The following is a 13,558-nucleotide window of genomic DNA, read 5'->3' as shown; positions in this document are numbered from 1 at the left end:
GTTTAGCTGCTAAGGGGTGTCCGGGTTTTTGCGAAGCTGTGCCCTTGGTGAAGTATATCACCAAGGGTTTGGGCTTCGCAACACTGCTCCCATCCGTGGACTGCATGCATATATGCTGCTCCTCTCTTCCTTCACTGCTAACTTCCAGTCGACCTTGATCTATCATTCGCTGTAACAATTCCTCTACTCCCAAACACGTTTCCATGTCATGCCGCTCGCTGGAATGCAGCAAACAGGAATCCTCCTTATGCCCACTATGAGGAATCACACCTCCCTTTTGTAGGGCCTCAAAGATAAACCTCCTAGGGGTTGCCACATCCCTTAAAGGTTTAGACCTGCGCGGCCTATCGGACTCAACGGCGTTAACCGCTCCCCCTCCATGATTGGCGAGCGGGTTGGTTCTCACATTGGGCCAATTCTCTTGGAAAGTTAGCCATCCAGCATCTATCAAATGTTGGACCTTGTATTTAAGGGCCAAGCATTTTTCAATGGAATGCCCCGGGACACCCCCATGGTACTTGCAAGTTGCGTTAGGGTCATACCACTTTGGGAAAGGGGGTTGGAGGACCTTTCCGGGAGTTACCATGGCCAAATGGTTGGCGATGAGGGACAGCAAGAGGTCTTCGTACGTCATTGGGAGTGGGGTGAATTCATGAAATGGCCTCGGAGGGAAGTTCCTTGTTGCGTTGGAATTACCGGCCGGGCGAGTTGTGTTCGGAGTTGGAACTTGGGGAGCTTCCCTCTGGGTGGGTGCCTTAGGCTGCACATGTGCTGAACTAGAGGCGTTCCCGGTATGAGCCAAGAAGCTTGGGTGATGTTGCGCGTACTGATGGGTACCATGAGGTGTCTACGGGGGTTTGACCCACGCGGGTGTTGAAGAGACGGCATGGGCATCTCCTTCCTTCCTTTTTGCCCCCGTTGTCCCGATTCTTTTGGCATTCGCACTCGTGGAGGAAACATAATCGAACTTTCCTCTTTTCAACCCTACCTCGATTCTTTCCCCGGCAAACACTAGGTCCGCGAAGCTGGACGGCATGTAACCTACTAACTTCTCATAGTAGAACACTGGCAGAGTGTCTACCATCATGGTGATCATCTCTCTTTCTACCATGGGAGGAGCCACTTGTGCCGCTAGGTCTCTCCACTGCTGCGCGTATTCTTTAAAGGTTTCGCCCTCTTTCTTGAACATATTCTGCAACTGAGTGCGATCGGGAGCCATATCGGAATTATACTGGTATTGCCTTAGGAAGGCAGTAATCAGATCCTTCCAAGTACGGATACGGGAAGCTTCCAAATTAGTGTACCCATCTTGAAAAAAGTGTATTAATAGCTTCTCATCCTTAGAGTGTGCGCCCATCTTGCGACAGTACATCTTGAGATGGTTTTTGGGACAAGTTTCCCCTTTATACTTGTCGAAGTCCGATACCTTGAACTTCGGGGGGATAACAACATCGGGTACTAAGCAAAGATCCGTCATGTCAGCGAACGGATAGTCCCCAAATCCTTCCACGGCTCTTAATCTCTCCTCGAGAAGATCGAGCTTCCTCCTCTCTTCAGTTACCGGGGGCGGTCCTTCCATGGACAAAACTATTGGTTGTGTCATGATGTTGGGCTGAGGCAACGTGCTGGGTGCCGGCCCTTCGGGGATCAGGGGATAGAACTCGACATCCCTTCGAGCATAGTCTTGAGGGTCTTTGTGGACCTAGTCGGGCTGTTGAGGAGGTTCTCTTTCAAGGACGGGAGAAGCAATATGGCCCGCATCGTCTTGCAGGACGGGTGGTGAGTAGTTGGGCGGCAATCCATAAGGGTAAGCCGCTCGGTTGTATCCCAGATGAGGGTTGCCATCGTGCCCCAGTGTGTCCCTTCCCCGTCCTACTATCTTTGAGGGAGGATGGTGCGCAGTTGCCAAGAGAGTTGGGTCTGCTTCGGCAACCGAACTGACAGCGGCAGCGGTGGCCACGTTTTTCTCCATGAGCTGCCTCATTCCTAACATGGCCTCCATCATGGAAGCCATCTGTTCTTTCAGAGCCGACATGTCGGCTTTCATCTGTTCCTGTGTCTCCTCTTGATCACCCATCGTTCTAGATTTGGATCTGGTGCGATAGGGATGCCTTGTGGCGCGTTTAGTTATGGTGTTTTTCCCTAAAAAACCAAACGTGAGGAGTGGGTAAAGAAAGAAAGAATGCATGCTAGAGATAAAATGCAGGAGTGATTTGATTCGCACAAGCTTTTTTGGAGTAGAAACATGGGACCAACTCATTTTATTTTAAAAAGTCGTATCTAGTCAAGGTCTGAGAGACCATACAAGTTTCCTAGCGATTTCTAATTATGTGGGTCATTAAGTCTATCATATGCTGACAATAGCCGAGAAGCCCATGAATTTCTTCGAGGGCGGAGTAGGTGTCCGCCATCGCCTTGGCCTTGGCTAACAATCGGGGAAGTTCTTGACTCCCGTTCAAGGTAAGAGCAAACCGATCCATCCACATGGTTGCCTCTTGGTGTAAAGAGTCGATCACCCTTCCTCTAGCCTCTTTTTCCGCATATACTTGGGCATACTCGTCCGCGACCCTATGCTCGTGGGCTGTGGCTAGACCTAACTCTTCTTGGTACTTGGCGATGATAGCTAGCATGTTGGTCTCCGTCTCGCATAAACGCTGAGACAAGCTCCTTTTGGACCTTGAACAGGCAACTAACTCCTCTTTCAAGACCATGCTATGTGCTCGCAACTGGTCCCTCTCTTCCCTTCGCAGCTTGAGTTCACTGTTGCTACCCCACAGAGCTCCGTGAAATTTGTTATGGCCATACTCTTCCTTGCGAGCCCTCTTGGTCTCTTGTTCAAGGGCTCTTGCGGTAGTTGCATTCTCTTCCCGTAATCCGGCACACTCCTTCCGGATGTGTGTAGCGGCCAACTTGAACTTCTCCTTGGCAAGTTTCGCCTTTCCTAACTCCCTTTTGAGAGCTTGGACTTCTTCGTCCTCTTCTGGTGCTTCAAAACTCTCTTCGCTGACGACTTTTAACTTGGCGAGCCAATCTAAACCTCGTATATGAACTTTCAGCCATTCATGGTAACCACCAATGATGCCATTACGAATGCCCCTAAGTTCTTGATCTTTCCTTAACGGGGTTTCCCATGCCTTATGGATTCTTTGTATAGCCTTGAAATTTCGCGCGCCGAAATCCCTCAAAAGGAAAGGAGACAAGCTTTCTTCCATCGGTGCTCCCCTCATGGGGTACCCTAGTTGTCTTATAGCGAGCGCGGGATTGTAATTAATACAACCCCTCGTTCCTATCAGCGGAATGTTTGGGTACCCTCCACATGAGAAAAGGACTCCCTCCTTTCCTTCCTTCCATCGAGGGAACCAATTGATTGTTCTACCTCCTATCCTAGCCAAAAGCTGGTCCCAATCTATTCTTCTCTTTTCAGTACACGAGCAATGGCTCTGGAGCGGACATGGATGCCTCGTGTCTTGCTGGAACAAGTGTGAAACCAACCAAACACAGAGGGCGGGCAAGCAACAGATGATTCCTGCGCTACTCTTTTCGCACCTTCGGTTAAATGTGTCAAATAAATCTGCCAAGACAGCTACCACCGGACTTTCCTTGCTATGGTGGTATGCAAGGAAAGCGTCGATTGCTGCTAGGTCCACCAAACCATCTACGTTTGGAAAGAGGACGACCCCAAAAATTAGCAAAGCTAACACATCCATAAACGGGACCCAATCTCCTTGATTGGCCATACCCCTCGCCTTGTCTTCTAGGTACTTCCGTGGTAGGCCCGCTATGCCATTTCGAGTCTATTTTATGCGGTCCAAACCTCTTGCTGAATCCTTGACCACAGTTGCAATTCTGCTCAAAGAGGGGAGACACCCGGAGGAAAGGTATGGTTTTCTTCCCCCGAGAGGACATCCTAGAATTTCCTCAAACCCTTCAATGGTTGGTACCAATTGGAAGTCTCCGAACGTGAAGCATCTCAAAGGCTGGTCGTAGTATTGGGTGAGTGATGCAATGGCTTCTATGGATACCTATGCTATGGTCAACTCTAAGATCTTTCCGTAAGTCTTGCGGAAGGCTTGCATTTGGAGAGGTTCCATCAACCGCCCTAATTCCTTGATGCTGGTGGTATCTAGGCCTTTAACCTTGACTTGGTAAAACCTCTTGCCGGTTTGATTTGTTCCCATGCTTACTAAGGTGAGACAAAAAGCTGGTGCAAATCAAAACTCCGATATCTCATGGGTGGAATGGATGAATGCATGAAGGAATGCATATGACACAGATGTAATTTAAGAATGCGGGTGCCCGGGACATTGTCTCCTTCTTAGACACAACGTCTAGGGTAGCAAAGTGCCCCAACGTATGTATTTAAAACGGTAACCCGGACCCTCCGTTGATTTGTCTATAGAGGGGATCAAGACAGAACCCATATGCGATGCATATGCAAAAGGCGTAATGCGGGAATGTACATAGTATGACAATATTCACTGAACATAAGCAAAAGGGTATATGATACTTATGCATGGCAGTGTGAAAAATGGCACGTAGCGTATTTGCTCCGTGCCCCTGTTTAAGGGACCCATAAGGGAGAGAACTAACTAGGCATTTAGTGATAACCCCCAAGGTAGTCATATCTCTCTTGATGGTTTCTAGAGGTATTATCCCCTTCGAAGAACATACAGTAGCAGTAGGGACTACTAGCAACAATATGTTTTCAAAGAGGAAAACTCTAGATGAGGGTTCACTGTAATCAAGCAAGTCGGAGACCTAGCATGATCACAGATTCACCTACACTCCTTATGTTCCTATGAACCCGGGTATAGGGCCCTTTTTCAACTCACAGTGTGTGCAAATAGTGTTGGTGTTTGTGTGCATCAAATGAATAAATATTTACCTCATGCATACATTTTAAAATGCAATAAAAGCAACAAAGAGTTTATATACACAAGAACATAATGAAGGGAAACCAACAAAGGGGTAAGTCACGGTAAAACATTGCACAAGATTAAATAGCCTAACTCTCTAAAAACAGTCCCCAGTGGAGTCGCCAACTGTCGCAACCTACCCTTCGGCGGGAGGGCGATGCGTGACTCACGGGATGCGTGTTCCACGAAAGGAATATGCGCGGAGTCGCCACCAACGTTTATTTGAGGAAAACGTCGGAAAAACCGGAAAAGATGTGATCTACGAACTTTTAAGTGAAAGGTTCGGGAGTTGTATTTACGCACGGGGAAGGTATTAGCACCCCACACGTCCGTCCCAAGGGACGGCAGCCTTTAATCGAATGTGCAAACATGACCTTGATTTTTATGTTCCCTTTTTATGTCTTTATATCCTTTATACCTTTTTTTTAATATTTTTTTCTCTTTTTGTGGTCGACAAGGGTGTTTCCCTTTGCTCCTACGTATTCTTCAATTGCGATGAGGAAATCAGACCTACGTAGTTCTTTCTTATCAAGTGATTCTTTTTTACTTAAAAGGTGATCATTTTAAGGCGTTGGACCTTGAAAATGATCCATTTTACTTAGTAAGAAATTGAAATGATAAATTTCAAAAACCTATTTTTATGGACGAGCTTGACTAGGCGAATTGATTTTAGTCTTAGTTTCACTTTAGTTATTAGTCAATTCAATTAAGAATGAGAAATCCCAAAGAGAAAACGTCCGATTGATTTTCCGCTTTATTTTACTAAAAGACGTTTTTTGATTATTATATTATTATTTTACCTCTTTTTTTATTTCCAACGTGGTTACGGCACGACCGAACGGTCGGAATTCATTTTAACCGAAGTTAACGGATAATACAATTCAAACGATCGGTGGAAATTTATTTTATTTTTAGGTTAAGCGAGAAATGACTTAAATAAAATGGCTTAAGCACGTCAAAAGGGGGTATAAAAAGTAAATGAAACGAGAATAAAAATACACGAAACACAATGTGGACCACCACGGGTACATAGAATGAATCGAAAAGCTTGGTTCGAGGTACTTACCCGTTGAAGATCGAAGAACGATGAAGAACGAATGAAGAACGTCGAAGAACGGTCGAAACCTTCGCGAAATTCCTCACGGAAACGTTTCGGAAGCGCCTCGGCTTGGATTTTCTTCATGGAAACAATTTTTCCAAGCAAATTCGAAAGAGAGAGAAGTTCCTAAGGGGTTGAACCCTTTTTCACTTCACTTCTCCCCCTATTTATAGACAAAAGGCGCAGAAGACGACGTTAGTCTCTACGTGCTATCATGCTTTGAGTCTTAGAGATAGCAAAAGAAAGTTTAAAAGTGCGGGACCAAATGGTTCCCGCATGTCATCGGGCCCGCCGCCTCTGGATGACAAAAGGCGCAGAAGAGGACGTTAGTCTCTGCATGCTATCATGCTTTGAGTCTTAGAGATAGCAAAAGGAAGTTTAAACGGATAACCACTTGGGTATTTCCGCCTGTCACGTGACCCCAGGGTCAGTATGACAGAGATTGTGGGGCGGCCGACAAAAGCGAGGCTCTTGCTCCTACGTATCCTCAATGAGGAACTCAGACCTACGTAGTTCTGGATAACTTGTGAGACTAAAATAGTATCAGTGTTTTCTTCACTAAAATGCGAACATGCTTTAGTAAAGAGACAAAATTTCCAACTGATCAGAGCAACATATGCTTTTTTGGATGAAAAACAATGTGTCTACCGGGGAAGGAGAGTATACTGATGAAATTTTCTCATAACCATAGATGAGATTTTGGATGTTTAGCATTTCGCTTCTAAATGACCACTTAGAGGAAACACTGGGTTCAACAAAAATAGAAGAAAATCACTCAAAGTGTATCAATCTCACACGGGTAAGTGTTTCAACCTAATTCCGAACCATAGATATGTCATGACTTGATTTTGCAAATCATTTCCTATCAAATCAAAGATTGCATGCGTGATCATGGATCAATAGGACCTTTTCTTGGGAATGGTGTTTTTTTGGTGGGAACTTTGGCTTTGAGTGTTCTCGCCTTTTCCTTTTCTGTTTTGGTTTAGTGTAAGGTGAACAAGTCACCGACGCACAGGATTTTGGTTTGCAATCAAAGGGAGATGACCAATTTAGGTCGTGGTTTCCTTTCTTTTTGTTTGTTTACTTGGTGACAAATCTGTATTGTTCAGATATTGTCTGGTCCAAAGACCTTTCTGCATATTTCTTCTGTTTTCTTACGATCCTTGATCGGGAATTTTCTTTCTTTTTTTTTTGCATTCTCCCACTCTTCGATTGGGAATTTTCTCTTTCTTTTTGTGTTTTCTTCTGAGGGCAAGGTTTATGGTAAGTTGGGATTTTGGCTCAAGGCTTGTAGAATGGCTGGACATGATATATGTCAGGGTTTAGTTTGGTTCAAGGATAAAAGGGGATGTCCCACATTACTTCCATGACACAAATGCAACAATGATGATTTGGAAATTTTATGCAAAACTAGTCATGCATGCACCTATGTCGACACTCAAGTGTCGAAAAATCTTGGGTCATGTGATGCTAGGGCTCAGTATTCATTTTCTCTATTTTAGTCAACCCAGTGTTTCCAAAATACGTTCCTTTATCAATTTGTGCATTCATCGAAGTCTATTTTTGGGCGTTCGGGAAAACTTTCACAGCATTCACCCTTCAGGTGTATACACATTTTCTTTCAAAAACTGGTTATGATCAGTGGATTTTTTTCAAAGAAAAGCTGGAAGTTATCTCTTCTCAAAAGCATGTTGGCTTTTAACCTGAAAGATATATTTTTTGTTCTTGTTTGTTTTTGTTGTTTTGCTTTTTGAGGTATTTTGCTACCTAAACATGTGTATATTTTTATGAGGTATTTTTGCTATGCATATCCAAGGTATCTTGCTACCTAAACATACATATATATATATATATATATATATATATATATATATATATATATATATATATATATATATATATATATCGTGAAGTATTTTTTTGTTACATACATGCATATCCAAGGTATCTTTCTACCTAAACATACATATATATTTTGTGAAGTATTTTTTTGTTACATACATGCATATCCAAGGTATCTTTCTACCTAAACATACATATATATATTTTGTGAAGCATTTTTTTGTTACATACTTGCATATCCAAGGTATCTTTCTACCTAAACATACATATATATATTTTGTGAAGTATGACTACCTTCCGAGCTTGTGCTTGTTTTATTTAAATTCCCAGGATCCTGAGCAACTAGGTGTGTCCTACTATGACTTGAGAAACAAAGGTGATCAAATAACAAGCAAAGATTTAAAAGGTACTAGGTTGCCTCCTAGTAGCGCTTATTTAACATCTTGAGCTGGACGCATGATGGCTTGTCGGTCACGGACCTAATACTTTTCTTACCTTTGGCTTTGGACTTGGTCGCCTATTGGTCGGCCATGTGTCGTAGACAATACTCTAACCTTTTTGTGGATGAGCTTAGGGGCTCTGGAGGTGGCGGTAGTGCATTTGTTGCCTGTTGCTGGCCATCCCCAGGTTGTTGTGGTGTCTCGCCCTCTGCCTGCCTGGGGGCGCAATACTTCTTGATGAAAGCTTGGTCAGTAGGAGGCCTGATGACCTTGCTGGGGGTGACGGGCACTCCGTAGAACTGATAAGGGCCCGTAATCAGAGCTGGAAACCCCAGGACCCTGTTAGACTTCTTTGGGTCACCTGGGTGTCCTGCGGGCGCGATCCCTGCAAACAATAGATGACATCAGAAATCAGTTTGAACCATATGCATACTTACCTATGTCGCGATGGCATGACCTTGCCGGGGGGTACGTGCACCCTGTAGGACTGATAGAGGCTCGTAACCAGAGCTGGAAACCCCAGGGCCCTGTTGGACTTCTCCGGGTCCACTAGGTGTCTTGTGGGTGCAACCCCTGCAAATAGTAGATGGCATTAGAAATGAGTTGGAAATAATGCATACCTACCTATGTCAAGACGACACAGACCAACTGATACTTCCGCAGGGGGAGATCGACATTACAGTCGCTGGGAAGAATGTTGCTAAGTAGCAACGTCATTTATATCTGTGTAAGAGTGGTCATGTTGGTGCACATGATCAACACTCGTCTCTTTGCAGCGGCACGGGTGAAATCTTGCCCCGGTACGCATAGTAGTTGCATGATAGCCTCCCTTTCTGGTTGTGCTCGCATAGTTGGCCCTCCTCCGGGATCAGGGGGTGGCCCTGGAGTTGATAAAAGGAAACTACTAGCCCCTTAACCTAGAGCGCAAGTCTCAGTTAAGCATTAAGGGCAGAGGACCTTAAATTCTCTTACGGTGCAGATGTGGAGCCCACTGAAGGTGAGCGTGTGTAGCCCTCTAAAGGCGAGAGCGTGTAGCCCTCTGAAGGCGAGAGCGTGTAGCCCTCTGAAGGCGAGGACGTGTAGTCCTCTAAAGGTGAGGGCATGCAGCCCTTTGAAGGCGAGGGCATGTAGCCCTTTGAAGGAGGGGGCGTGCCGCCCTCTGAGAGTGAGGACGTGTAGTCCTCTGAAGATGAAGGGGTGTAGCCCTCTGAAGGTGAGGGCGTGCATCCCTCTGAAGGCAAGGACGTGTAGCCCTCTGATGGTGAGGACGTGTAGTCCTCTAAAGGCGATAGGTACTAGTACCCAAGGGTCCACTGATGTGCCATCATTTTCTTCTATTTTCTAAACCCTTTTTGCACCATTTTAATTATTGATTGGTCTTAATTGTCAATTAATTAGGCAGTTTTATTATTTGGGCTCATTTAGCTAATTTGATGTTTTTAATCTAATTTCAGGAATTAATGAAACATTGGGCTTAATCCGGATTTTGGTTGTGGACTTGAAGAGGGCAAATAAAGCAGCGCTTACCTTAGTTAATTTCTAATTAGGAAATTTCGCAATTTTATTTTATGTTGTTCAGTGTTTATTTAGTTTTGGGCCAGAGTATTGTAATAGAGCCCAGTGACTTTGAGTGACTCTTTTTAAATAGCTGCCTTTGGATTCGTGCAGGGCATTCTATTCTGCTATGCTATTTTCATTATTCAGAGCTTTGGTTTTAGGTTTTCACGTTTTTCTGTTCCCTTGTTACAGTTTTCGTTCTTAATGCAAATTTCTGTTTTCTGCTTCTAATTACGAGTTCATTCTTGCTTCTTCTTCTACTTTCATTTACGTTTCTGTTCATTTACGTTCTTGTTCATTTACATTTCTGCTTCATGCTTCATTTGCGTTTTCTGTTTGAATCCATGGAAGGCTAGATTTTCTGGTGTTGTTTCCTTTTGAGGAAGAAGCCCAACTCTCTTTGAGGTTTTGTTTGTAATGTGGTTTCCTGGCAGTTTTCCCTTCACCAGTTATCCCAATTTCGTGAATATTAATCAGTGCACGCTTCGTGTTCGATTAATTGCCTCTGAGCCTAACTTGCGTTCATGCTTAATGGACGAAGGGCTAACTGGTGTATGTGGTGCCTAATCACGTATTGAAAACCCTAAGTTGATTTTCGCTTAGTAAATTGAAATAGGGTTGGATTAAGTGGTTGACTGTTAGGGACAAATTCTCCATAACCCAAGATAAGAGAGTGGCTTCTGAACCAGAGGAAACAACCCGTTTTTAATATTAGTAGTTTCGTATTCCATTTTATTTGTTCTGCTCTTTAATTACCAAACAACCAACCCCCCCCCCCCCCCATCGTTACTGTTACTGCAAGTATATTATGAACATTTGGCTTGTCACTGCTCGTTGGGAAACGACCTAGGATCACTTCCTAGTTACTGCATTTTCATGTTTATTTGATTCGGGTACGGCCTCGATCAAATTTGGCGCCGTTGCCGGGGAGCAGTGTCCAAAGGTTCTTAATAGCTAACTAGTGTTGTGTGTTTAATCCTTTCGTGTTTTATGTTTAATTGTTAGTATTGTGTTAGTATGTGTGTTAGTGTTGTTTAGTATCCTGGTATTTTGTTTAATTGTGTTCTGTTTCAGTTTTCTCATTAAGCGTTTCCCCTGTTTCAGTCTTGGGTGTTTTGCTGTGAAGATTGTGCTTGAAAACAGAGTAGTAGTAGAAATCAGCTTGCGGAAAAACAGAGTAGTAGTAGAAATCAATTAGAGACGGATTTTAGCGACCACCCATGCTGAATTATTTGGGATTTTTTGTTTTAGTAGCTAGGGTTGTTATTTTTGGCTGAATTTTTTTGTGGTAACTTCTTTTAATCCATATTTTGTGGGAAAAATAGTTAGAGCCTTTAGTTTGGTCAGATTTGAAAGTTCCAAAAAACTAGCAAATTTTGTGTTTGTCAAAACTTCAAACGGCCATAACTTTTGCTCCGGTTATCAGAATCGCAATTATTATATATGCATTTGGGGTAGAAAAAACTTTCGTACGCCCTGGAAGCTGGCCATCGTCCAAAAAAAGCGATTCTGTCAAAAGTTTTTTATTTTTCAAGTTTTATTCACTTATTTTTCTTAACCTACCAATTTTAGCTTTCATAGTTAGACTTTGAATTTTTGTCTGAAATTGTTTGTGCTATCTTCTCATCATTTTATAAGGTCGCTCACAAAATTTCAAGTCATTTGGATATCATTTAAGGGTAGCTGTAGTTCAAACCTACACCTTTATTTACATGACAAGGCAACTAGTTGTGTGCATGCTGAATGTAGTGTATGACTAGAGGCAATCCATCTGACTTACAACCCTTTGATCCTGAGATAGATAGGACATTTCATAGATTAGTTAGGCATCATTTTATACCTTTTGATCATTCTGAGCATTCCATAACTGGTGAATCTGTGCATTCTGTTATTGGTGATTTTGAACATCCTGATCTTGAGCATTATAATTTTGAGCATTCTGATTCTGAGCATTCTGATTTTGCACATTCTGAGAACATGGCACAACCTCCACCTCGTGAGAGGACTCTAAGGGAAATGCCTGCACCTGATTTCACCTATGAAAGCTTGTGCATCCAATACCCTGATGAGGATGTCCCATATGTTCTTAAAACTGGACTGATTCATTTGCTTCCAAAGTTTCATGGCCTTGCAGGTGAAGACCCGCACAAACATTTGAAAGAATTTCACATTGTCTGCTCCACCATGAAACCCCCAGATGTCCAAGAGGATCATATATTTCTGAAGGCTTTTCCTCATTCATTAGAGGGAGTGGCAAAGGACTGGCTGTATTACCTTACTCCAAGGTCCATCACGAGCTGGGATGACCTTAAGAGAGTATTCTTAGAAAAACTTTTCCCTGCTTCCAGGACCACAGCCATCAGGAAGGATATCTCAGGTATTAGACAACTCAGTGGAGAGAGCCTGTATGAGAACTGGGAGAGATTTAAGAAACTATGTGCCAGTTGCTCCCACCATCAGATTTCAGAACAGCTTCTTCTCCAATATTTTTATGAAGGACTCAGTAATATGGAGAGAAGTATGATAGATGCTGCCAGTGGTGGAGCCCTTGGAGACATGACTCCTGCTGAAGCCAGAAATTTAATTGAGAAGATGGCCTCCAACTCCCAACAATTTAGCGCCAGAAATGATGCCATAGTCATTAGAGGAGTGCATGAGGTAGCTACAAACCCATCTGCATCATCTGAAACTAAGAAGCTTGAAGGCAAACTGGATGCGTTGGTCAACTTGGTAACCCAGCTGGCCTTGAATCAAAAATCTGTACCTGTCGCAAGGGTTTGTGGTTTGTGCTCCTCTGCTGACCACCATACAGACCTTTGCCCTTCCATGCAGCAACCTGGAGCAATTGAGCAGCCTGAAGCTTATGCTGCAAATATTTACAATAGACCTCCTCAACCTCAACAGCAAAATCAACCACAGCAGAGCAATTATGACCTTTCCAGCAACAGATACAACCCTGGATGGAGGAATCACCCTAACCTCAGATGGTCCAGCCCTCAGCAACAACAACAGCAGCCTGCTCCTTCCTTCCAAAATGCTGCTGGCCCAAGCAGACCATACATTCCTCCACCAATCCAACAACAGCAACAACCCCAGAAACAACCAACAGTTGAGGCCCCTCCACAACCTTCCCTCGAAGAACTTGTGAGGCAAATGACTATGCAGAACATGCAGTTTCAGCAAGAGACCAGAGCCTCCATTCAGAGCTTAACCAATCAGATGGGACAATTAGCTACCCAATTGAATCAACAACAGTCCCATAATTCTGACAAGCTGCCTTCTCAAGCTGTCCAAAATCCCAAAAATGTCAGTGCCATTTCATTGAGGTCGGGAAAGCAGTGTCAAGGACCTCAACCCGTAGCACCTTCCTCATCTGTAAATGAACCTGCCAAACTTCACTCTATTCCAGAAAAAGGTGATGACAAAAATCTACCTAACAATTTCTGTGCAGGTGAATCTTCTTCCACAGGTAATTCTGATTTGCAGAAGCAGCACATTCCCCCTCTTCCATTCCCTCCAAGAGTAGTTTCCAACAAAAAAATGGAAGAGGCAGAGAAAGAGATCTTGGAAATGTTTAGAAAAGTAGAGGTAAACATACCTCTGTTGGATGCAATAAAGCAAATTCCAAGATATGCCAAATTCTTGAAGGAGCTGTGCACTAATAAGCGGAAGCTTAAAGGAAGTGAACGAATTAGCATGGGCAG

At 43.7% G+C, this 13,558-nt stretch overlaps 1 non-coding gene across 1 annotated transcript; it reads right to left on the bottom strand.

Annotated features, from left to right (window-relative positions):
• Positions 1 to 12,209: 12,209 nt before the first annotated feature.
• Positions 12,210 to 12,316, bottom strand: LOC114404698. Its single transcript, XR_003665111.1, has one exon. It is a non-coding gene; the product is annotated as a small nucleolar RNA R71 (small nucleolar RNA).
• Positions 12,317 to 13,558: the final 1,242 nt, after the last annotated feature.

The sequence above is a fragment of the Glycine soja genome, unplaced genomic scaffold, assembly GCF_004193775.1.
Source record: "Glycine soja cultivar W05 unplaced genomic scaffold, ASM419377v2 tig00105734_1_pilon, whole genome shotgun sequence".
In the NCBI taxonomy this organism is placed as follows: domain Eukaryota; kingdom Viridiplantae; phylum Streptophyta; class Magnoliopsida; order Fabales; family Fabaceae; genus Glycine; species Glycine soja.
The sequence above is the reverse complement of the archived record's forward strand: the minus strand, read 5'-3'. Positions and strand labels throughout refer to the sequence as shown.